Here is a 26,987-nt window from a genome sequence, read left to right as displayed (position 1 = left end):
GTATACCAGTGTGTATACCAATGTGTATACCAGTGTGTATACCAATGTGTATACCAGTGTGTATACTAATGTGTATACCAGTGTGTATACCAATGCTCCCAGAGGGCCAGGCTCTTCTTATTGACGACTACTGTAAAAAGGCCCAGAGAGCTGTGAACCAATGAGAATACAGAAGGGGTAGACCCAGGCTCCATAGCCACGCCTCTCTGCCACTCTCCTTTCAGGCCTACTGCACTGTAACTACGCAGAGCTCCCCAGATCCCTCCTTCTTTCAGAGAGAAGAAAAAGGCACCCAATGTAGTTCTGATTTCAGATAAGAAAAAAACGGATTTCTGACCTCTTGAAATGCCCTGGAAGAGAGAAATTGTTTCTTAGCACTCAAAATCAAGTTAAAATCACGGGAACATCCTTTTGAACTGTTGACCTTTTAGCCCGTAAGGAAGACTCATAAACCATGCATTAACAGATAGATACACTCTCATTGACCGTACACTACATAGTGTGGCATCTGGGGTACACCTTATATTGAAGAGTTTTATTCAAACATCAACAAGGCAAGGGGCATTAATTCTGACATATTCTGCATCAGTGCTTAAATGACACGAGTCATTTGACCAGCACCCCTGGCACCTGACCACTTTAACACTCGATAACAATGTTTTCTGGATTTCAGCCCAAGCTATATTCCGCCATTTTAGATCAGGCTGAAGGCCACAGTGGCTGTGCAGGGAACCGACAGCTCTGAAACAAGTGGCGGTACACCCGCACTCCACACTATTTGTCACTGTCTCAGAGTCCGCGCCACACCGGGTTCGTCACTGCGGTGAGAAACCACTAAATTCGTCGGTGCCGACAGACGGTCCTCGCGCATCAATCACGTGGTCTCTTCCTGCGCCGGGCTGCCAGAGTCGCCGTCCCCAGGTCGACAGGCTTCGCACTCCATTTACACGTCGCCTGCGGTCCCGGTTCAACCGTAAAAGACCGTCCGGCTGCTGCCGGAGGGGCGGGGGGAGGCTCCGGGGCTGCAATGGGCTGTGTCACTTTGAATAATTTACAAATAATCATGGTTTGTAAGGTTCAGTTGTATGGACTTTAAGGTCCATCTGACTTTTTTGTGTGTTTATTTTGGTGCGTGTGCATATGTGTCTGTATTTTCGCTAACGAAAATGAAATATACTGTTAGGCAATATATTGAAATAGAATCTATCATCAAGATCAGAAAATATATTGCAACAATTCACAAACACACACTATTGCCACTTTGATATTTCAATATATTTAAAAAAAACATTGCAATGAAATACAGAATATTATTTGGCACATGTTCGAAAAAAATAGTAGAGATTATGAAGGTATTATGAAGGAAATTATGCAAGTATGCTACTACTAGTCTTGTTGTTTTTTAGACTCATGTTTCCATGGGCAGAGAGGCGAAAGGAGATGTTTTAGAGCCTGACACAGGAAATGGATTGTGTTTTGTGTCTGGGTTGAGGCTCCCAGGGCTGAATGTCAAATGCCCGCCTCGCAACCTGAACATTGGAGGAACACCAACGAGATAAACACACCGAGCAGCATATCACAGTGAACCCCCGACCGCCTTATCTTATGAGCTTTCTCACTGTCACTCTGGCCACACACAAACTTCACTCAGGTTGAATACACAGCTATAGGGTGACACGAGATTATCTCTTCCTGTAGGAAATTATGGTAAACGCCCTCACACATGACACCTCATCCATGTGTGTGTGTGTGTGTGTGTGCCTCTGTGCGTGTGTGTGTCTGTGTGTGCGTGTGAATGAGTGAGTGTGTGTGTCCTTTTGAAGTTCTTATTCTGTATGCAGCATTCCTCTGTATATCAAACAGAACAAAGTCGCTCCTGTCCCTTTAAGAGAACGAGCCAAGTTCATTCAGGCAGCCACACTGAGCAGCTATTTATAACCTCTGTCTTTGAGGTCTCAAATTTGCATGTAAGCCGCACACTCACACCCCACTTGCACCTCATTTGCATACGCCGCGCTCCTGTCACGGAGCGGCTCTTCCTGCTGTCTGCAAAACCCGCTGCGTACGTGTGTGTGTGTGTGTGTGTGTGCGCGCGTGCCGTCTGTGTGTCCGTGTCATCGACCGGCACTGCCCTGTCTTTATTACCGTCTCTACGCTCCCTGTGGCAGGGCGGTTCCATAGTGCAGTGCGTGTTACTCTAACAGAGCACGTCCAGGCCTGCACCCCGCCAGCCAGAGGAGCCCTGATGAGTCATCGCCCTACACAGCAGAGCAGATTCATTACACTGACTGAGCCTGGGATCGCTGTGTGTGCTAGAGAGTGTGTGTGTGTGTACGTGTGTGTGTGTACTCGAGTGTGTGTGTGTGTGTGTGTGTGTACTGGAGTGTGTGTGTGTACTCAAGTGTGTCTGTGTACGTGTATGCCTGTACCAGTGTGTGTGTGTGTGTGTGTGTGCATGTGTGTGTGTGTTTTATACATATACTGTAGAGTGTGTCTATAGGGATCAGTCAGCTGTATATGTGTTTGTTCACAGAGCTGGAGAGTTTTAGAGAGTGAGTCTATGTGTTTTAAGAGTCTGGTAATTGTGTGTGTGTGTGTGTGTGTGTTATAGCATTGTGTGGGCGTGCATGTGCATGATAATAATCTTTCTGCTGTATATATGTGTGTTCATAGAGCTGGAGAATTTTAGAGAGTGAGTCTATGTGTTTTCAGAGTGATTGTGTGTGTGTGTGTGTATATGTGTGTTCACAGAGCAGGAGAGTTTTAGAGAGTGAGTCTATGTGTTTTCAGAGTGAGCGTGTGTGTGTGTGTGTGTGTGTGTGTGTGTATTATATATGTGTGTTCACAGAGCGGGAGAGTTTTAGAGAGTGAGTCTATGTGTTTTCAGAGTGAGCGTGTGTGTGTGTGTGCGTGTGTGTATATATGTGTGTTCACAGAGCGGGAGAGTTTTAGAGAGTGTGTGGGAAGCTATTGCTCTCTATCCTTGGACAGCAGAGTCAGCTGAAGTTATGAGGGTGCTAGAGCCTGCACGCACGGCACGTAAATATTCCGGATCGCGAAAACAACACTCTAGGCTGCTAGATACCGTCAAACCCTTTCATCGTACACTTGACTTTATAGGCTACTTACACCAGGTGGTGTTTATCATATGAAATTTAACCCCAGGACCATAACGCTTTCACTATCGTCACATCAAAACCAGAAATTTAACACCAGCAAATCTGCTGTGTGTCTATCCTGCCCGTTTATAAACAGCTCCGAGGTTGTACAGTACTGTACATTACATATTTAACCCAGCTTAACTTTGAAATTTCCATTTCAAGTTCAATTTATGCAAATTTTCAGTTTGTGTTTGCCTTTTCTAACACATCAATCAGCTATCAATACAAATATTGTTGAAATGAAATGGCTCATGCACTGTGTCTAGCCTTGAAAAAAGTAAAAAAATAAAATAAAACAGGCTAGCTTCTGCAGGTTTTGTAGAACCTTGTAGAACTTGTTGACCCCAGGTATCATCTCACTACCACTTCTTAAAGGAGCACATACTCTTTTTATTTGCTTTGTAACATGTTCCTTAATGAATATTGATTGATGTATCAAAATTAGTGATTGATCGCAGAATCCATTCTGTTTGAGGCCACGAACTAACACCTCAATTCTGTATCCTCTCGCCCTCTGGCAAGGAATCACAAAGGAGGAGCTCGCTTGCATGTTTAGCGTTTTTTCTCTTTGGCAAGAAATAAGGAAATCAGTCCAACCCACTGACTCAACATTATTCATTTGTTTCATGAACATCTTTTTCCTTGGCAAATTACAATGTTTAGCCTATACATTACTGTAGCTGCAGCAAAGCAAGTTTGTTTGGGAGATGACTTTTTTTATTACCTTGATTGAATCCGAATGCTCCAGGGGAGGATTGTCTCCTGCTTAGTCTAATCAACTGTACGTCGCTCAGGATAAGAGTGTCTGCCAAATGCCAATAAAAAGCTGAGAAAGAAATTCACAAATGCTATATGCTATATAGCTCTGAGAACTCCCAGCAGGTGTGGTAAAATGTCCTGCTACACATTTTGTGCAGTCATTTTGTGCACTCTTTCTGAAAACAAATGAAACAAGCTGCTATTTTTATGTCAGTTCTGTGCTTCGGTGCTGACAAAAAATGTCAGCAATGCTGCGAATAAAAAGTTTTAAAACCACTGCATTTCATAATGCTCTACACCAGGCCTTTTTGTAACTCACTGATTAAAGTTTTTTTCTTTTCCTTTTTTTTTAAACCTTTTTGAAATAAACCGCTAAAATCATGAGCAGAAGCACTCTTTTAATGAGTTCTTCTCAATTAGGGGATAGTGACCTTCCATTCTCATTGGTGGTGCCCCATACAGTAGGCGCAGGGTATTCAGTGTTGAAAACACAGTTAATGTGTGGCAGGGTTAGGGTACATTGTACTGATCTTGATGACTTGGTACCATGAATAAACTAATACAGAGGGCTCCAGATTTAATAAAAAGAAAGGCTGCATATTATTAACAACATTGAAAATGATATATTTTCTGTTCAAACATAAAACTATAATCTACATCCTTTTATTTCAATGTATCCTTTTACTCTCATGGTTCAAAGTTTTTTATTTAGTAAGCTAGTTTCTTCTGAAAACCACAGGTGCCAAAATGATTGGTACCCCTAAAAATTGTAAATAAAAGTGAAATTGGCCACACAATTTTACTTTAAAGGTACAATAGGTAAGATTTTTGTGTTAAAACATTGTTACAAGACCATTGTAAATCCCTTCCTATCATTGACTCACACAATAAACAAAACCAAGCATTTTGAGTTTGCCAAACCTCATTGGAATTATGACTGGAATGCTATGGTCAGATGAAAGTTTTGGCCATATACACCATCAATATTATTGGCAGCAAAATGGAATGCAAAATCCACACAGAAATGGTTAAGTAAAAACAACAACCATGTTCTGCAATGGCCATCTCAGTCTCCGGGCTTAAATCCCATGAAAAACCTGAGGTCTGATCTGACAAGGGGGATGTGTCTAGGTTATCAACGATTCTGAAATGTTCGGCATGGAGGAATGGTGAAAACCTTATCACAAGGAACTTGTGGCTATCATTTTTGCCAGGGTGTTTGCACAAAGTATTAAACCAGGGGTGCCAATAATTGTGGAACCTGTTTTTTGGATGAATATATATATTTTTTTTTAATGTAAGATTTTGGTTGCTTCCATTTGATCATTAATAAAGCTTACTACTTTACACATGTTGGAAAATAAAGCATACAGTATGTCAATAACTGTTAAAAGATTTTATTATAGCACTTTTTGGCAGATTTAGCAGGGGCACCAATAATTCTGGAGCCCACTCTATGCACAAAGAAACACAGGCCACAAGGACAAACTGACATCACACCTAAAGACCTATCTTCATAATTATAATTATCTAGATTTGGTGAAAAGGTCTTCAGAACAACTAAATTCTATTCTTTGCCCTTGGAACCTTCCAGAAATGTAAAGGGAACAAAAAAGGGAGAAGATATCAATCTTTCAGCTGATGTATTTACTGCACAGAAAACAAAAACCAAAAATAATTTCAAATTAGTAAGGTCACAAGATTACATGAAGCACATGACATTGATGACAACGATGGCCGTAGGTTGCCATAAGAGTTGGCACGCCATATCAGGCAACCGGCACACCACAGCACACAATCATCATCACAACATATTTTCGAAGCTTTGCTATTCGGTGTGGTCGTGAGGGCACAAAACAGAGCACAACAGCAAGCAACAACTGTAGGCAGCGTGCGGCGAAATGTCTCCACAATTATACGTACGTCATTCTTGGGAAATGATTCCTGCCGCATTGTAATTATTAGCAGATTGGTCCGTGGGTGGAAGGGGGCCATTTTAAAGCAAATAAACCCTGTTCAGCTCTGCCTAGCCCTCTGTCATTGGCGTTTGATGTTCAAATCTACAAAGTACCAAGGTACTAATAAACCTCCCACACTCCTTAAGTCATCCCTAGCCGGCGTGATTCGGGCCGCCTGGGCGGTGGAAATTCCGATGTCTGGATGCCAGATCTCTCTCGCAGGAGGCTGGTGGAATGTGCGTGGTTCAAGTGGAGGAGACGGAGGCCTACAGCTGCTGCGCGCCCCTGGCGCCCCCTACTGGGGGAGGACGGCAGGCGACTGAGGCTGGCACTTGCAGGCGCTCGTTCCGTTTCAACATTGCCCGTCCTCCTTCTACAGGAATTTCCACGCAGGCATTCATTTTTTTCCAAAACCTAAGAGCTACTTGGCCTACTCCCTTTTCACGGCCCTTACAAGGGTTGAGTGAGTTTATTCCCTTCTGTTTTTCATTTAAACGGTCATTGAGTTTGTGCTATTATGTTATTTCACCTTATTACTCCTGATATGGTTTTACTTCTATTTCCTTCTTTATAATTACATTAATTTGGTTCAGATTCCAGTCATGTGACACAGTACTTCAAAGACGGTTTGAGAAAGGTTGAATGAGACCAGGCATGTATTGCTTTTGGGTGGGGGGGGGGGTGATTTTAGGTTACTCCTCAGCTTACCAGTTGGGGCTAAACTCATATACCAGTTGCTCTGACAGCTGACACAAAGCAGTACTCCTACCTACCTGATTATTTAGTTTCCACAAATACCACAAAAGGGCTTTGTTGTGGTTGAGTATATAAGCTGAACAATACTGACACAAAATTATTGTTTAGACATACATAATTGAAAGGTTCTAAACCTACACAAAGATTTGATGTCTGCCAGTTCAAAGGTGACACATCTTTTCAAATGGAAAAACAAACAAATCTGGGTACTCTCTGCTTGTTACGTCCGAACCGAAATCTGTTTATTCAATGCTTTTCCTTATCCCCAAATAGAATGAGAAAATAAATCTTCCCAAACTGAACTGATCCAGGGTCAGCTTGTGATCGTGCAATTACGCTGATAAACTGCAGATGGCGACCCAGAGCAAGCAGCACGGAGAGGAGAGAACAAACTGCCACAAATCAGCTGTCGGTCACATTACTGATAACAATAATCAGGCTCATAAAGAAGGAATTCTCCGTGTGGTACGCACCCAGGCTGCAGCAGTGAGAGGATCTGGCTGGAACCAGTATTGCTGCACAAGCACAAAGGTTTCAGGTCTAAGCTTACACGCCCATACAGGCCTTCGGGCACTTCTTCTGAGGGCGGGGAAACGGAGGACGGAAAAAAATGTTCCATAGTACTACGGCTTACATAACCGCAGAGCTGAACAGGGCAGCACAAGCCTCACTGGGTTAATAGCTCAGCTGAGGATTCAGGTTTTTACTAATGTGCAGTTTTCTCCAACGGCATACGGTTGAGGCCTATGGTATTTAACCGTCCTGTGAATAGTATTTTCATATTTTTATGGTGCCGTTTTCTCAAACGTGATGTGCCCCTTCAAGGACACGCGAATGTGTGCCGTGCATACATAAACAACACTCAGACCATCTCGTTTCTGGTTGTCAGGCAGAGCTGTCGTCTTGACATTTCCTCAGAGGGCTCATTGCAAATGGAGCCTGTTACGAGTCCATGGAATGCCTGGCAATACCTTGCACACACACCTCATTCTCTCTATCTCTGTTCTCTCTCCCTCTCCCTCACACACTCACGCTATCTCTCTCTCTTCTCGCTCCCTCTCTCTCTGCGACATGGACTTCCCCATGTGGTGCGTGCTAAGTGGAAAGAGCCTCTCACCGGTTCTGACTTCCCAGGATGATAGAGTGCCCCACTGTTCTCCTCTTGTAATAATGCACTGTAGCACTCTCTGTCTTTTCTCATCAATCAAGATAAGCAGGCAAGGCCTCTAACTTCCTCTAACATGGCTTTGAACACGGCTGAAAAAACGCACGTGCGAAGCCCATTACCGAGGAGCGCCCTGGTAATGTCACGGAACGCTGTGAACACGTTCTTCTTGCAGTAGGTGTGCTCTCTCTGTGTAGCTTCGGTTTCAAATTCAGGGCGTTACCCCAGAGAAGCCTATCTCTCTTTAAAAACTGAGATAAACTTTGCCCAGTGTTTGAAACAAGTGTGTGCTACAACAGGCCTATTCGGTCTGCCTGGATATTCTTACAAACACCCTCTGCAATAAAAAATATAATTACCCTCTTGTTTAATAATGCTTTGTCTGCTGCTAAAAAAGATGCAGCTTGTCTGTGTGCAGCTCAGTATACACTAACTGAGCACTGAGCTAGGAACACCAGTACACCGACTTATTCATGAGATTATCTAATCAGCCAAACGTGTGGCAGCAGTGCGGTGCATAAAACCATGCAGACGTGGGTCAGGAGCGTTAGTTAATCTTCACATAAACCATCAAAACTTCATCAAAGTGACTTTGACCGTGGAATGATTGTTGGTGCCAGACAGGGTGCTTTGAGTATGTCAGAAACTGCTGATCTCCCGGGATTTTCACACACAACATTCTCTAGAGTTTGCAGAGAATGATGCGAAAAACAAAAAACATCCGGTGAGCAGCATTTCTGTGGGCAGAAATGCGTTGTTAATGTGAGAGGTCAAAGAGAAGGGCCAAAGCTGACAGGAACGCGACAGTAATGCAAATAACCACACGTTACAACAGTGGTATGCCGAAGAGCATCTCTGAACACACCTCTAAGTGGATAGGCTTCAGCAGCAGAAGACCAATGAGTCTAAAAAAATCTAATAAATACCTAATAACTCACTGAGTGCATATGGATGGAAAGTGGGGCGGTAGGACTGTATAGATCGCTCTGTTACACAATACACATTGTATAAGAGCGGAAGGCTGCACAATCCAACCCAGGAGGGCTGTATATGCTCACTATATGGACACAAATATCCTGGATCTTTACATAGCCGCTTCCCGCGGACAGAACAGTGGATTGATTTACCACCACTCCTCTGCACCTTGGTGCGCTAATCTAACTTTAGCATGAGCACTAGATGTACTGGTTGCTTGAAGGAATGCACCGACACCATTATACTACCTAGCCAAATGCACATGGCTGAAGCCAGGTCATTTTGGTAGTAGGAGGCTAATTATTTACACTGCTTCTAATTGGTCCATTACTGATATGTATGTCAAAGATGTGGTGCTCAAGGCTATTGCACACTGGGATTTTAGCATGTAGTTTTACCATGCAGGATTTTAGCATGGCACCAAAGCCTTGTGCCCTTAAAGACTGCCCCTTTCACAGCTCAAGGCAGGTTTTGAAATAGCTGGTTGACCGGTTCAGATCAGCTCCCAGCTCGACATGGTTTAGCTGGTTGACTAGTTCAGTTCAGCTCCCAGCTCGACATAGTTTAGCTGGTTGACCAGTTCAGACCAGCTCCCAGCTTGACATGGTTTGACCAGCTCAAGCTATATTTTGAAACAGCCCGACCAGCACGAGCTACCAGTACGAGTTGGTTGACCAGCTCATACCTAGCTAGACCAGCTTCATGACCAGCTTGGCCATGCTGGATGACCAGCTCATATCTAACTTGACCAGCTCAATTAAACCAGTATTTTTGCATCAAAAGCTCCAACCACATTTTAACAGCTAAGTCTCTACCACACTGCTGCCTCTTGCATGGTGTTGTTCATACATCTCACCTGGCAACCAAAGAACAGCACCGGGCGTGCTAACGACTCTGGTGCGCCTTCACGGATTGGCGTTCAGGATGAAAGGAGCAGGCACAGCAACGCGGTTCAACTGGGGCCGCGCTAAAAGCCCAAAAAGGACATGCGCTTTTCAAAGGCACCGGATATAAGAATAAAGGACTCTTTAGAGAAAGAACGCATACCCACGCACTATTCCGTCGCCTCCGCGGGGATCAGACGAAAAGCCTTGATGCTGGCACACTTTTTTTTGTTTACAGCTTTACTGAATAATGTTGGGAGGGTGTCGCGACAACTCGCAAATGCGCATCATTTCCTGCGGATCCAGTTTAGAAGCTTGTTTGATGCCAGTGCTGATGGGGACGGTGCAGGAAGTGAGGTAATATGATGTCACGCAGCATGCCCTCCCGTAGTAATCAAATTGGCGACCAGTTTTCCGGAATTCGGGCAGGACCCATTTTGGATCTCAGTCACCCTTGCACAGAGGTCTGTGTGGTGACGCATGCGTTCGATATTTGCCTTGCCTTAATCGTAACCACATGGCCACCGCCAGGGCTGCAGGTTATGGGAACGAGCCTTTTGCCGCAGATCTTTCAGAGATTACATGGGTCCTGCCCAGAGCAACGCATGTTCCATGGGACGTCTTGCTCTTAAAGCACTTAAGTTGATTTAAGATTTTCTTTATAGAGTATTTATAGCAGTTTCTATTCGGCACTGTTACTGCAGGTCATCACAGTTCACTGGAGCGTCACTGCACTGCAGCTCTTATTATATTTTAGATAAATAATAACAGAAAAGAAATCTGTATTTCTGCTTAGTGCAAGATTATCAGGACCAATTCCCATTATAGACTTGCATTTAATGTTCACTTGAATTGGCTTCCTTTCATATAGTCTAAAAGCTTTTACATTGTAGAAAATGGTGTCCCAGTGAAACTGTTAACTTGTACAGAGTACACAACAGGGCCGTTGCTATGGTTGATATGACTGATTTATCATCCATGACACGTCCAAACAAACACTTTCCCTGAGTTACCTTTACACCACATGTCCTGGAGGGCCGGTCTGCAAGCAGGTTTTTGTTCCAACCAATGAGCTTAATTTATTTTTCTGACAGCTTTAGAAATGATGTTGGTTCACTCCTGTACTAGCACAGTAAAATCTTTAGGATAAACGAGCAGTCTGCAGCTGTAGCTGGTGCATATACAAATGGCTGATCAAGACATTATTTAGGTAATTAAATAATTAAAAGCAGAAGCTGGCACAAAATCCTGAAGCGGATCGGCCCTTGCTGTGCACCCCTGCTTTACACCCAATGGAGCACTTTGAGACGGACTTCAGAGACTAACAGCGGACCCTTGCTGAGGGCCTTCTAGGCCGAGAGGGAAAATCAGCCTCAGTAGTACCAGTGTCTGACGGAAATAAAATAATCCATGGGTTTCAGCCATCCATTTTGAGCGCCTCGTTGATTGCGGCAAAACTGTGGACCACACTGATGAGGGGGCGAGACTCCATTTCCCCCAATCACTTCAGCTCCGGCAGGGCCCGGACAATTAGAGTTCTCCAGTATCCCAGAATGCACCTTGAGCCAATGGAGAGAGAGAAGCAGAGGCTTATAAATAATGGCAGAATAGCACCCCGCTGACAGCAACATTAATAAGGGAGCCAAAGGCCGCCGGAGAGAGATTTAAAGGCAGGAAATTGCTGGCAGCGTCGTCAAACACTTGCCGGCCGCAAAGAAACCCCCAGCCCACCACGGTCGCCGGTCCATTAGAGACGCTGGCGACACCCCTGACCGCAATCTCCCCCCCGCTCTTGGAACCGTCACGCTCAGTTTCACCGAAAGAACCGTCGACGACAGGGGGACAAGATCGGCAAAGTTGTCAGAGACGTACAAGCAAGTTCAAGCACACCCATTTTTAGTTTTTTAGTAGTTCTTGCCACTATTGGAGCAGGTCACAAATGATAAACAGTGTACTACATTCCCCACGGTTCATTAAACTGCAGACAGGCCATGTTTCAATGCAGAAAGTTTCATCTGAATAAATCTATGTGATTCTCCTCTTCTGAAGCCAGTACTGTCATTTTTACTTCATAAGGGATCATTCATTGTTTCACTGCTGCAAAGGCTACAACCTGGGTCTTTAACCCCAGCACTATTGAGAAGCCCACAGAATTAGCATTAGCATACTACAGATCCCATGTCAGCTTTGATGCTGTAGTCTGCCAGCAACGTCCCACTGCATAAACTGTAGTAATTCCAGGGTTGTGATGCGTCAAAGTCTATTACAGTCACGCTAATGAAACGCGGTGGTGTGTGTGCCAGGGGCACCGTGCAGGCCGAGTGGGAGGGGGGCGGTGTGCCTCAATGACAACCCATCACTCCAATACTACCTCCGATCCAATACAGCTACAATTACATTCTGAGGAAACAACATTTAACAAGAGCCAAAATGGATGGTGCGTAGGGGATGGGGTGGAGGCTGGACCAATCTCTGGTGTCAGACAGCAAGGTCCTGCACCCCCGGGGACAGTGAGGGTGCTTCCGAGGTGACCTGGAGAGGCACAGGCGTGAGAGCCTGACCGTGGCACTGTTCCCGGAAGTTTTCCCGGATTAATCCGAGGTGCAATCCGATCCACGGGGCGAGAAAATAAAAAGGCGCTGGTGAGCTCAGAGCAGCTGTGACCACACGCCACTCCAGGCCAGGGGGGTGGAGTCCAGGAGCGGCAGATGTGTATCTGGGAGTGGGGTGAAGTCACACGTGTCCGGGAGGATCGAGTAGAGACTTGCTCGCCTCTCTATCCTGCTTTCTATGTCTCTCTGTCTGTTTTATTCACTTTCTACTGTATGTCTGTCTCATACTGTCTCCTGTTTGCTGCAAAAGAGAGGATCAAGTGGAGACTCACTCACTCAGTGACCTCTCTCGCTATCGCTCTCTGTCATTTGCTTTCTATGTCTCTCTGTCTGTCTCTCATACTATCTGTCTCCTACCTCCCTCTCTCTCTCTTTGTTCACTTTGTGTGTATGTCTCTCTTGATGTTTCTCTTCTACTCTCTCCCTTTCTCATTTGTTTTCTATGTCTCTTTATCTCTCTTGCTCACTTTCAATGTCTCTCTCATACTATTTGTCTCTGACCCCTCTCTCTCTCTCTCTTTGTTCACTTTGTGTGTTTGTCTGCCTTGCTGTCTCTCTCCTACTCTCTCCCTCTCTCATTTGCTTTCGACGTCTCTCAGTCTCTCTCTCTCCTTACGCCCTCATCCCTCTCTCCCATTGTCACAGGGGTCAGTGGCCCAGGAAGCGGACCCCGGGGAGAGCAGGAGCGGGGCTTGGCGGGGCGGGGCGGGGTCGCAGGGCCCTCGTGACAGAAACTCCGCCGGCGCTCCCCGACATGCACCATTAACTCCCGGCCTCGGGAACCAGCCGCTCCGGGAAGCTCGCAGCGGAGTCCGTCAGCCTGAATTCCCACAGCTGCCAAGCGCTGTGCGTCACAGCCGTAAATCGAACACAGAGCCAAGGGGTGGTTCCTAACGCCGACCGGAGACCGGACGTAGAAGCTCATCTCAACAGCGAGCTCGGTGAGGGTTTAAACTTGACGTTAAGCGGTTTAGATGAGGTTTGGGTACGTATCGCTTTCTTTAGCTGCGAGTCTGGGCTCCCCGCAAGGCTCAGCTCGGAGCGAGGTCTGAGAACCGAAGACCCAAACCCCCCCACCGAGGCTTACAGACTGCGGGAGCTCATTTTGAGGAAAACTATAGTTTTCAGGACATTCACTGCAAAAAAACTCATCTCATCTCAAGTATTTTATTCTTATATTTACACTTAACATTGAATTTCTATCACCTTTTCACCAAATAAGACAAATATGCTGCAAATGAGGTGAGACAGATTTGCCAGTGGAGAAAGAAAATTTCACTTGTCAAGCAAAGAGTAACTTGAAACAAGCTAATTGTCTATTTGAGAGAGAAAAAATATGAGTTACAAGACACGTAAGACCAAATTATTGTTCAGTGTTTTTGTTGTTTTTAGGGCATGTTATAAAGAACTGTATTCAGAAGTGTTATTTTGATTATTGCCTTAGCGTAGTTTCAGTAGTGCTTTAGTGATTTGGACATACATTCACAGGTCTGGGAATGTGCCATTCAGGTGGAATCAAGTGCTCTGGTCAAGAAGTCTACTAAATGTATGTGATTTACTTTAATGTAATATAAGGCAACAACAAAAATACAAAAAAAAAACATCTTTGCACAACATCAAAATAGTAGTCGTATTGATTGTTATAACAATCATTATGAGCACCATTATCGTCAGTCATCTTCAGTTACAGGAAATTATTCCCAGGGATCTGCCTCTCTCTTCTACCATGTCAATCACACTCCTTCTCTCATACTGCCTTTAAAACAGCTCCACCCCCATACTCTGTCAGTCAGACATCACCTCTCCTCTCACACCCTGGGCATGTCCCAATACTTGAAAAATATATCCTCATTTCCTCCACTACCAGCGTATCTCCTATCTGAAAGTATGGGGGGGATATGAGCAGTCAGTGAAGAGCGGTCCTTCTCCTTTTATCCGTTGTTAATGACAGTGTGTATACAGTAGCAACCTGGCCAAAGCCAAACAGTTATCAGCTGTATTTTTCCATCACAAGCTTATTTTATAAAACCATACGAGCAGTGCACAGAGGCCATTTTCTTTCTGTGCCTAAAAAGGAATGTCCATTCAAAGCTCTTCAGGGAACACCTTTTCCAAAAAAAAACTAAACAAAAAAAAAACTAACACTTTTCTTTTGGCATGGCCAGGATAATTCAAGTGTAAAACATAACAACATCTGAGTCACAGCTCGTTCTGATGTCACACTACCGCATATCACTTTCTGTTTTTGTCTGTTGTACTCAAACAAACCCACAAGGTTCAACAGCCAACGCGTTCTAAAAATACCATACTCCCTCACTTTTGAGTATGTAAGGAACCAAGGATGAATCATCTGTAACAATAGAATAGAATACCATAGTAGACGTATGCAGCAACATTCTTTCATAGGAATAAATAAACAGCATATTTTAGTGTGTTCGTGTGTATGTATGCGTGGGCGCAGGTGTGGAAGAATGTATATGTACTTATGTGTGTGTGTGTGTGTTTGTGAGAGTGTGTGTGTGCTCCTCTCTGTGTGACTATGGTAAAGTAGTGTGTGCCGACTGGGTGTGTATTTGCGTAAAGCTCCAGTTGCCAGTTTCACCGTGGAATCAGCATTCAGGTCATCCACCTTAAGCTCGATAATACCAATGGACCGCCAAGCTTCTGCATCACTGGGTCCATCCTAGCTGAGGAACTGGATTTAGGGAGCGGGATTTGCTTACAAAGGGTTGTCAATTGAAATCACAGGTGCTGCTGAGCTAAGTGTCACGCTTAGATATTAAAGATATTCTTCAAATTGACTGGGTATTCACATACTGGAGTGGGTTTGCTTCTCCTAATCCCCCATAAAATCCCCATTTTGAAGCAAAGTAAGCCTTAAATAGCTGCAAGAATTCAACTCACCAAAAATGCACCATTTTAGGATCCATGACCAACCTTCCTTGTTCAGTATAGAATAGTATTTTGTCAGTTTCATAGAATTAGACGCTCTTTTGTGTCCACAGTAAACAAGCCACTTAAACTGAATTGTTCCAGTAAAACTTTCCATCTGTTCAAATGGATAATGTGCAACAATGTGTGAAATGTAAACGATTTAAGTCATGCTGGATAAGGCACAAATAAACAGCATAATCTACTGCTGTTGTGACATCATGTTCATACAGAAACACAGTAGAAATTGAGACCTGTCTGGGCAAAAAGCTAAGCGGCCCATCTTTCAAACAACAGAGGACATGCTTAGTCCTATCCCTACTGTAAAATCCATCTATACCAGCTTGACCGGCTTGAAAATTGAGCTAGTCAAGGTGGTCATAAGCTGGTCATAAGCTGGGTATGAGCTGGTCAACCAGCATGGCCAAGTTGGTCATAAACCTGGTCTAGCTAGGTATGGACTGGCCACAAAGCCAAAACAGTGAAAATGCACCACCCTTTAAAGCAGAACCAAACCATAAATCTGCAGACAGCATTTACCCTGCTGATAAAAACAGCTAAAGCTAGGTTTTGAAACAGCTGGTAGCTGGTTGACCAGTTCAGACCAGCTCCCATCTCAATATGCTTTAGGCTTTAGCTTAAGCTATGTTTTGAAACAACTGGTAGCTGGTTGACCAGCTACAAGCTCAGACCAGCTACCAGCACTAGCTGGTTGACCAGCTCATACCCAACAGACCAGCTTTATGACCAGCTTGGCCATCCTAATTGACAAACTCATATCCAGCTAGACCAGCTTATGACCAGCCTGACCAGCTCAATTTACAAGCCAGTCAAGCTGACATAGCTGAATTTTACACCAGGGTAGTGATGCTTTAGCTTTTTCAGAGTCTTCAGACAAAGAAGGCAACACTGTCAAAAATGCTGCTATTCAGGCTGTGAAAGTGTTGAATTTTGTAGGGACAGGTTGGGTTTATAAAGGCCAGGATTCAAGTAAAGTCACCACTGAATTACTTTCAGCTGTCATCATTAAAAGATATGCCTCCATTTTGACTGATGCTCGCTCACCAGTAGCGCTAAGTGTTGAATATAATGGGAAGAATGGGTTTTAAAAGCCTGTGCCTTAAAGACCTGCTGTTAAATACATAAAAGGAAAAGTCCTGTTATTACTTATAAACGCGGGTCATTTTTTATCCAGGTAAAAGCGATGAAAAATTGTGAAGGAAAAACCCACAGTAGATTTTCAAAATAATTGGTCTTATAAAACGCTGAAAAGTGTTCGCATGCACCTGCACTCCTGTTGTTGGAACCTCAGTCGGTAAGGCTGAGTTATCGCTCACTGTAAAAGAAATGAGAAATAATGACTATGAGAACTTATTAGCGCTGGGTTTTATACATGTGCTCCGTAGTCCCCCTGTTAAAATGCCGCTATTAAAATGGACTTTACTGGATCCTGTGGTTTGAAGAGTTCCTCAAATACAATGAAATCAGAGGGGCTCTTTGTTTGTTGGTTTCTGTCTCCCACAAATATACCTATGTTGAAAATGAGAAATGGATGTGCAACAACTCCCAGCATCACAAAAACATTGCCCAGCCTCCCGCAGAGATAGCCCGGCTGCTACATTGATTTTCAAACAACAGAACATTTGGAGCAGACAAAATATCTCTGGTGTAACTTACTGTAGGTGTTACAGTCCACAGTCCACAGTCCACAGTGATGACAGTCCACCATCCTTACGCATGTTTTCTCTTCATTCAGATGGGATGCAGAGAGTGATACGGATAGAGACAGATGACTGCAGAAAGTGGCATGGGGGGAATGGGGTATTCATGTAAATTTAATCGAGGACTGTTTCTTCTAGTGACAGAACTTGCCAACCGTGGAAGCGCATGCAGAAGTTTTCCACAGAAGCACACCAGTATTCTGACAGAATAAACAGACAGAATACAGAAAGTATTGCAGCAAAGATACAATACTTTCTATCACTCTTTCTCTTTCCACACTTGCCACACCTTTACTTTAATTGCAGTCCCAGAGGCAATAAATGGTGTGCAGGCACCTGGATTCTGTGCTTGTTTGTGTTCAGGTGTGACACAGTGTGGAAACCTTGGTAGCTGCTTCTTCATATTGCTGTGTGAGTCAAAGGCCTTTATGGACAACAGCGGTCAGAACTGTGGATCATTCTTAGTCATTCTTGAGGCTAATGCCTTTCTGTCTGGAAAAGCCTTAGAGGACTGCCATAGCAATGAAACTATCAGCGCAATACCCGCTAGACATTTGTGACCTTTCCATTAGAACTACCCTGAACCACACAACTCATTTCACTGCTCAGCAACCATTCAATATGCACTAAATTAGAGAAAGCCTTCCATTTTAACATAAAAATGAAAATGTTGTACATTTCTGCTATCTGTTTTGAGTTTACAGATGACTGAATTAAATGAAACAGCACCATGAGAGATTTGCGGTTGCATTCATTGTGAGGTGGGCCCAAACACAATGAGTGCTGACTATGCTCTTAAACCAGCCACTTAGCGACTATAACTGTCTGGGGGGGGGCAGCCTATAGCCTAGTGGCTAAGAAACTTGACTGAGACCAGAAAGGTAAGTGGTGTAAGCCCCAGTGTGGCCACAGTAAGATAATTTACATTTACATTTACATTTTAGTCATTTGGCAGACGCTTTTAATCCAAAGCGATTTACATGTGCATAGGTTCTTCCACAAGTTAAAGCAACACATCCATAACTAGTAAAATACAGACAAAGTGCTGTTCTAAACATACAGTCATCATAAGTGCAATTTTTATTTTTTTATTTTTGGGTTAGACAAGAGGGATAGGGATATCGGAAAGGGGGGGGGGGATCAGGAGGTAGGACTAAGGTAAAGTTTGAAAAGGTGTGTTTTTAGTCTGCGTCAAAATAGGGGGAGGGATTCTGCTCTCCTGGTAGGCAAGTCATTCCACCACTGAGGAACCAGAACGGAAAATAGGCGTGAACGTGCAGCTCGACCACCAGGTGCTGGCAGACCGGAGTGGTCTAGCTGGGGAGTAGGGAGTGATTAAGGATTAAGGATTAAAGATCAGTGCAACAATAAGATCAGTGCAGCTGTCGGTCCCTTGAGCAAGGCCCTTAACCCCACATTGCTCCAGGGGGGCTTAGTCTAATCAACTGTATGTCGCTTTGGATAAAGGCGTCAGCTAAATAACTGTACTGTACTGTACTGCAATGTAGCTTCCTTGGTAGAGGCAGGGTGGGATTAAGTAGGCCAGGATTCCTCGAGTCACCACTCTATTAGCCTACTTTCTCTTGTCCGTGGGGGACACGCCTTCAATCGCCTTCATTGCAATTCGGGGAACACTGACGATGCAAATATGCTATTGCAAAATACTCCTCTCCAAAATGTCCAGTACATGCTGTGGTCAGTGTACCACCATCCACATCCGTAAGGCTCTGTGTAAAGCAGACTCTGAAATGTGAGAGGGCACACGTGAGGCATAAAGAATATGTATTATTACTATTATTATAATTATTATTATTTACTCGGTTAAGGCACTGATCTGCACTGGAGTCACTGAACTGGAAGAACCTTGACCACAGAGGAAGAGAATTTGCCGGCGTTGATGCAAACCCGTTTACCCGTGAACCACCTCGTCGTTCCGAAGGGGGAAAAGGCTAGCTGATAGAAACAGACATCTGATCTCTCGCGCAGTATAAACACGGACAGGTCGCTGCTGTTGTCATTAACAAATCAGTATGGCACTAACCTTTCATCCGAGAATGCTAAATGTGAACTTTTTAAATGTTAAGCATTAAAAAAAAACATTCCAAATAGAAGCGTGGGGTGTTCCAGTTCCCATACCTTTGTATGAACTGAGTCACCTACCAGGGGTACGTACACAGAATGTAAATTAACGCAAGTATGCAAAAACTGACGGCGACACGAATGAAAACGTGTTGTGACACCGTGTCGTATTGAATATATTGTCATGCAAAGTGCCGTGACGAGAAGGGGCATTTAATTAGTTATGATTAATCTGTCTGAAGAGCAGTTTGATAGAACCATTTCTCTCAAGCAGCACATGTGCGGATCAAAGCGGATTCTGAAACAGCAGCCGCCACATGCTAATGACAGTGCTATGGGTTAATCCCATTTGATATTGATAGAATAAGCTGCTAAAACGTTGCGTGTAACCAGCTCCCATTTACTATTGGTGCAGCAAACTCTTGCTAACTTCAGGTTTGATTCCAAGTTTAGTCTGATGTGCATTGTGTGGATGTACAGGAAGTACTCAAACAGAAGCTTGGTGTGGCAATTAAGCAACTAATATTCCAGCAAGCACTGGGCCATGTTGGACTAGCCTGATAGCCAGGAATTATAACTCGCTTGGCTACCAGTGTCTTTGAACTCAGTTCACCTTGCTGATGTTTCACAATCATGCGTCTACGGTGGTGTTGGCAAGGAATTCTTCCGGAAATATTTTGCCATTTGCCACACGTTTACAGTACATGCCCGTCCTTATCGCTTCATCTTACTTTTATAAGACATATTGCACTATATTGTACGTCGCTCTGGATAAGAGCGTCTGCTAAATGCTTGTAACGTAACGTCATGTAATGTAGCATGCACGTATTTGACAGAGGTCAGGGGCTGCCACACAAACAACAGACAATACAATTAATCTGGGGAAGAACTTAATCCGGAACATTCTGGACAATATAAAAATTCCAGGTGATAAAAATATCACTTTGGTCTGCCTGCCATGATTTCAGCAGTGCCCTGGCTTGTCGCAAAGCCCCATATAAATATCTCAGAATGTTTTTATTTGCAAGCTTTGCATATTTTCAGCGCTGAAATATGACAAGCTTTTAAAATGGGTTGTATCCCGAGCACTGTCGGCGTTAACACCACGCTGGCGTGCCAATGACACTGTGGATCCATTAAAAGTATCCGCACAATCATTAAATGCCTGGGTAATTAAACAAACTCCACCTTTATTGGGGGGAAAAACGAAAGACGTTTGGCTTAACGCTACCGTATTTAAAGCATTAAAGGTAATTACTGGAGGAGTCGCATTAAAGCCCTGCACACATACCGATAATTAAACCCGGAGAGCGATCCTGATGTACTTGGGGCTGTACTACAGTTTCACTACAAAGACTTTAAAAGTGCTCCTGTAACTCAGACCTAAACTATCATTACCCCTGTGTGCTTTTCTAATTAAAACCAGGGCACATTTGAATAAAGCCGTCCGGCCTTCGCCAGGTAATTGAATAATCATTTAGTAATTACAGGCCTGGAGAAGAGGTGGAGAGGAAGGAGGGAGAGGAAAAAAGCGGGAGTATTTAGGGCAAGAGAAGAGTGAAAATTTGTCAGGGGGAAGAGGAAGGGAGGGTTTCCCTTCAGGGTCGCAGATAAAATGCCTCCGCTCGGATCGTTTTTAGTCCGTCGCACGCAAAGCGCTCCGAGAGGTTCCGAGTCTTCCGAGGCTGTAGCAGGTCTGGCGACCCGCCAAGGCTCCAGCTCCACACAGCTGCCACATCTGGCGGCTCCGGGGCGCTCGCATCCGCGAGAACCGCCGCTATCCAAAACCCGATTTTCACGGTTGCGTGGCCAGGTTAAATCATATCCACGGGAGGAGGAGGTGAGACTGAGTGACTGAGTGAGCGCCCGACAAGCTTTCACCCCACCAGACGGCGTGGACAAAGCCTCCACACCGCGGCGTTAGCCTGGCTGACCTTCAAAGCCAGAGGCTGGCTATTCTGTGAGGAAATGCTTTCACAAGCCTCAGCACAGGATCTGCAGTCATGGCCTGCCCGGCTACTTGGTCTCAGGAAAAGCAGCCATTTTGGAGCAGTGCTAACACAGACTGTTCCCTCAAATCACTGAGATAATTCCAGAACAAACATGGGTTCCTGCCACCTTTTTTGAATGACGAAGGAAAGAGAAAGATACTGTAACGAAGAAAAATAGGAAACATACCAACTGGACAGACACCCAGGAAAGGGAGCAAGAATTCAGAACACACCCGACAATCCAGAGACTGAGACTTGGCTCCAGCCTTCTGAGCACTGCTATCCCATAATGCTTCTCTGAGCAGAACACTTTTCTCTACCTTCCAAATGAGCCTGCAACAACCTGCATATCTCCCCAACCTTCACCTTGTTTCATGAGACCTGTCATCACCTGTTTTCCTCAGAGAGGTTTTTCATATTAAAAAGAACTGAGATTTGAGTACGACTGGAAAAATTGGCTATTCAACCCTACTGCGGCAAAATTTGTCTGTTATATAAAAACAATTTATTAAAAACAAACAAATTTAGCCACGGGTTACCTTACTGTCAGAACTAAGTCATCTGCATGCCCAAACCACAACATAACTACCAGTACTATGGCATGCTCATCTATTCACTGAGAGTGTGAGAGGATAAAAAGAGAGAGATAGAGAGGGAGAGAGAGAGAGAGAGAGAGAGAGAGAGAGAGAGAGAGAGAAAGGCGGGGGAGTGTGAGTGTGTGTAGGGCAGTGTACTTCAGACTACATTGAGAACAGGCTGAAACAGGGTGCTGGGGTGGGCGGAGGTGCGATAAAGGGAAAAGGCATGTTTATTTTCCCACACAGACAGGAGAGGGGAGAGGGCACAGGGTGGCCGTCAATGTCAATGCACTCTGTCAGAGCAGACTCAAAGCTGCTGCATCAGCACAACCTCCAATGCTACTGTATGATTTGTCTATCCAAACACTCCCCATTGGTAACACACCCCAACACATTATAACAAATCTTCAATTATAGTTATGAAAATGCAACAATTTCAATGCAAGGGCCTTTATTAGAAAACAGCGACAGTTGACACTCTTTTGATTCCTGCTTACATTGTAGCACCCAAATGTAAACTAAGACTGAATGACTTCAAACTTTACGTGATTTTCACATCTACTTAATTTGCCGGAACTGAACCAGAGCAAGTTTATCATCAGCCTTTTTTCCATCATCGCTCGTTTCATACTGTGTCAAATTTTGCAGAACCGTGGGTGGTGGGTTTGGGTACGTTTCCACGTCATCGCCAGCATCACATTGTTTGCAGAGCGTACCACTAAAGATGACATCACTTCATGTCCTTCAAGCAGGCTTTCACTGTTTCACTTTCTGAAATTAAAGAGGACTAGAGAGATGCCTTTCTCACCAGCCACAGAGAAGATGCCAGTTTGTCTGCAACTGACCTGACACAACCTTATGTAAACAAAAAACTCCAGAGCAGGTTTTTGGTGCGGACTCACCTTCGGAAAAAGCTTTCATATCAATCAAACAAAATTAATTTACAGGGTAAAAACATACTCAGGTTTGGATTTCCAAAGCAGCCTGTCACCGGCCTCACCATCTGAACAAGGCTAAAACCTCCTTCAGCTCACACACAATATGAAGAAAAGATGATAACCTTGAGCCTTTTCTAACACAGATCAATCCTGAATGCTGCCACACTGCATTCAAATTGCTGTCACCCTGCTTTTCGACGTGACACCGAAGTGCTCTTAGCTTTCTCACAATTACAGCAAGGAAGGAGAATGACATATGGGCCTCATGAATGTAAATCTCTGTACTCAAGGGAGCAGGGCCTATTCCTGTGTGTGGTTTCTCACTGGAATTAAGAGTCCTTCCAGTTTCCTGTGCCAAATACCAACGTCCTGTGGGCCAATGGCTATTAGTGAAGAGTGTCCCTGTGCCAAACGGTTATAAAGGTCATTGGTTTGTGTCCCAGATAGGTGATAGGTCGAACCAGGCTGGTAATGCCATAGGTAGCCTGAGGGAAATGAAGACAGTTGCCCAGCCTTACCTGAGACACAGGAGCAGACAGACCTTGGACACTTCTGGGCTCTGGTTCAGCCGAGGACAAGAATCCAAGTCCGTGTCACAATGTTCCAGATCCTTCCGCCAGCAGTCCCAGAGGCCCGTATGAGATTTCCGCACTGTCTGTCCACGTCTGTCTGTCTCCGGCTGCTGTCACCATTCCCTGAGGGAGACATAGGTACAACTTACAGTTAGTGACAGGGCAACACTTTTGCACAACAGCATTTTTAACTAGTTAAAATAGTATATAAACCATCTCTATTATTTTGGTTTGATCACTAAGATACATTAATAGTAAAAATACAGCCATTTTAAATAATCTCACCGAAGGGACACTGGTTAAAAATAAATTACATGCAGGTGTGTGCGTGTGTGTGCGTGTGTGTGTGCATGTGTGAATTTTTGGACAGCTGAGGAGCTCTCTCACAAAATGCCAACTGCACCCTGAATAAATTCAGTCAGTAGTTAAATTTTCCATGAACTTGGGAGTCTTTGTTTGCCCTCAGTGGTCTCCGTGAAACATTAAGCTACGATCAGCTTTACGGATCGATCCACAGTCCAGCAATACACCATGGTCTTTAAGGCACAGGGAATCTCTCTTGCTGTTTATTTACAGGCAGCATTCCTCCATTGTAAACGGAGGAGAATGCATCATTAGTCAACAATGCACACAAGAATCGCTTGCCCTACACTTTCTCAGGGGAGAGCACATTCAAAAAACAAACACCGGCCACTATTTATAGATACCCGTTGGCATGGCAACCGCTCTGTTTGAGTGTGAATGTATTTCTGGTTTGGCAAAATGAAAAGGGTTGCATTTCCTTGAGGAAGACGTAATGCTTTGTGAGGAGAATAGCCTAGGAGAACTGAATAGCCGTATCAGTACTCTGATGTTCAGGAATGCATTCTGTAACATATATTTCTTATTCTTTTTTACCCAGTTAATTTAGTGAAAAGTTGAAATGGCAAGCAAGTAGCACCGACCATTATGCTAACGGTTTCCAAGAGAAACCGTTGTTTATTGATTAAAGCTTTTAAAATCAGGCCTATGTTTATAGAACCAATAACACAATATCTGTTTTTGTTTAGTGCACATTTTGTAGAGCTGTTTGTAACTTGAAACTTACGGTTGAGGAGAATAGCAAGTCACACACACTCATTTACCCTGACTCAGCGATTGAGCACGCAAGTTTCAGTTCCACATTACGGTTAACAGGAAACCCAGCATTACAATCAACCCATCTCTACCTCCTCCCCATTTACCAGCAAAAGCTGCCTGTTCCATTAAAAGGAAAATGGCATCACCAACCAGGTCATTCACACTGTGAACAGGATACTGATGTCTTCGATATCAAAGAAGGTGCAAAAACCTTGCAATTCTTGCATTGCAGTAAAACTATACTTTCAAATGCAGCTCGGGCAAATGCTTAAGCTGAATAAACTAAAAAAAAGAAACTTAGAATGCCATATACTGTATACAAAATTAGTTCCATGCTTAATTAGTAAAATGAGAGTAATCGGTGGCCAGGGCTTGATTCGGAATTGGAGAAAAAAAAAATTAACAGAGAAATTTAGATTGACAGCAATACAAAAGGAGATGCTGCCACTGACAGTTGGGTGAGGACTGCTAGAGGTACACAGCGCTACAATCATTCCACAAGGCTCTACTCTGTGTTGAAGTGCCAATCAAGCTGGCAGGATGTGATCATTCCCTGGAAAAGCGACATCAAAGTTTGTCAGTCACAGTTTAATTACAGCTGCAGACAGCTGACAGACTCTGAGGACTGACGGAGTGGTATCAACGGCACCGGCCTACAAAATAGGGACGTCAAGCTAAATCGTGACACGTTGGTCAAACCCGTGTTTGACATACCCGGAACAGGCAGCCCAACCTGTCGGTGCTTTTGTGTCTGAGCGGAAAGGCTAAACTAACTTCTGGAATCTGCTATAGAGTTATTCTGGGAACCCTTTTCCGGTTGTGAATAGTTAGACCGGCCTTCAGAGAAGGGGATTTTTCTTTGAATGAGGAAATCTCTTGAGACTCAGCTGCAACAGAGGAGCATAGTGGTTGTCTTTTTTTCTTCCCTATTAAGAAGAAGGGATAAGGTCGATGGCTGCACAGGGCTATGGTACTACCCGGGGCCTTGTGAAAGCACTGCCTGGCTGAGTCACTCAACCCCCGTGTTCCAGAGAGCTATATCTTACCATGGCGTAGCTCCAAACCAAACAGCATCGCAAACCCGAGAAAGGCTCTGTTTCTGTTCTGTATTTCAGGGCCTTAGGCTCGACACACAGCTCGGTCCAGTCTTACTCTCACAGAGAGGCCAAATGGCACAGTCTCCTTTGGCCTTAGAGATGTTCTCCTGCTCATGCCTTTCATAATTTCCGTGATAGTAATATGCAGCTACACTAACTGAGCACTTTATTAGGAACACATGTACACCTACTTTTTCATGCAATTTTCTAACCAGCCAATTGTGTGGCAGCCGTGTAATGCATAAAATCATGCAGATACATTAACATTTAGGTCCCTTTTAAACTCTTTATAAATGGTACAAAACATAGTTCAGAAGTTAAGTAGCTATGACAAAGTTATGATAGATCAAGATGGCTTAAATCCCTCTTAATTTACCAATGCTAGTAATACTCTATGTTGGCACATAATAAATATAAACCATTTGAATGTAATTTGGTAATGTATTGACTACATAGGGGATTTAGTTTAGTTTAGTTTATTAATGAAATAAAAATATTAATTAATTATAGTTAATGACTTAAGAACAGTTAACTAATGCTTAAAATACTATTTAACAATAGTTTATTTATAGTTTATAAGCAGACCCAGTACATTTAATATATATTACACTGTAAGTATGTTTTGTTTACATATTATAAAAAGCATTATATAATATAACAGACATATAGGGCCAGTTTCAAAACACAGATTAAGCTCAGTCCTGGACTACATGTATTTTGTATGAGTATCTCATTCTTAAATAAAATGTTGTCTAAGACTAGGCAGTCTGCGAAACTGACCAAATATCAAGTAAAAGTCTTATTTAAATTGTTTATGGTTCACCTCAAACTCCAAACTTAATTATGCATATTACTCAAATAAGCAATATTATGTACTATAAAGATTGTGCGGTGATATTGTATTGGTGTGTTTGATTGTGAGGGTAGTGGAGGTAGGTATTTGATTGTTGATTTAGTGATTTTGTAGTTTGTTTTTTGTGGTTTGTTGTTTGGTGTAGTTTGTTTGTGGTTTGTTGAAAGTTGAATATGATTTATATTAGGGATGTAATGAATTATTAAGTGTGTATGATATGAGTTGTGTAATTGATTTGTAGTATTATATTGGGAGATTTTGGGTATAGATGTTAGGTGTGGGGTTGTGTGATAAGGATGTTGTTTTTGGGGAATTGAGTAGGGAGGATTTAATGAGAAAGTAGAAAGTGGATGAGAGATATATGTATGAGGGGGGGTAGGTTAGGGGGTTTTAGGAGAGAGAGAGGAAAGGTTTGGAAGTGAGGGTTTGAGGAGTTTATTTGAGTAGGTGGGAAGTGGAAAGGATGTAGGAGGAGGGAGTAAGATAGGTTAGGGTGGGAGAGGTAGATTAAGTTATAATAGGATGGAAGAAAGAGATTTGGATAAGAGAATAGGTAAGGTATGAAGTGGGGTAATGTGTAAGTGTTAGGAATGAAGTTTGAATTTGTGTTGGAGGAGAGAGTATGAGGAGTTTTGGGTATATTGAGTGGGAGGGTTAGGTTGGTTTTTAGAAGATAGTGAATGATATATGGGGGAGGATGGTTTTGGGGGGGAATTGGTTTGGGGGGTGTGGTGTTGGGGGTGTATTATATGGGGTGTTGTTGGAGTGGTGGGGATAGGTGATTAATTATAATGGGGATAGAGTAGTATTTAGGTTTAGATTTTGTTAATATTGAGTT

At 43.7% G+C, this 26,987-nt stretch overlaps 1 protein-coding gene across 1 annotated transcript in view; it reads right to left on the bottom strand.

Annotated features, from left to right (window-relative positions):
* The window catches only part of atxn1a (ataxin 1a), a 91,233-nt gene that overhangs the window by 46,646 nt on the left and 17,600 nt on the right, over positions 1-26,987 (bottom strand). Inside the window, exon 2 of the mRNA XM_061255474.1 lies at positions 23,027-23,203. The gene's annotated coding sequence lies outside the window, so the exon portion shown is untranslated. The remainder of the gene's footprint in view (positions 1-23,026; positions 23,204-26,987) is intronic.

Source organism: Conger conger, chromosome 9 (assembly GCF_963514075.1).
Source record: "Conger conger chromosome 9, fConCon1.1, whole genome shotgun sequence".
NCBI lineage: Eukaryota > Metazoa > Chordata > Actinopteri > Anguilliformes > Congridae > Conger > Conger conger.
Note: the sequence above shows the minus strand (reverse complement) of the source record. Positions and strands in the feature narration are given on the sequence as shown.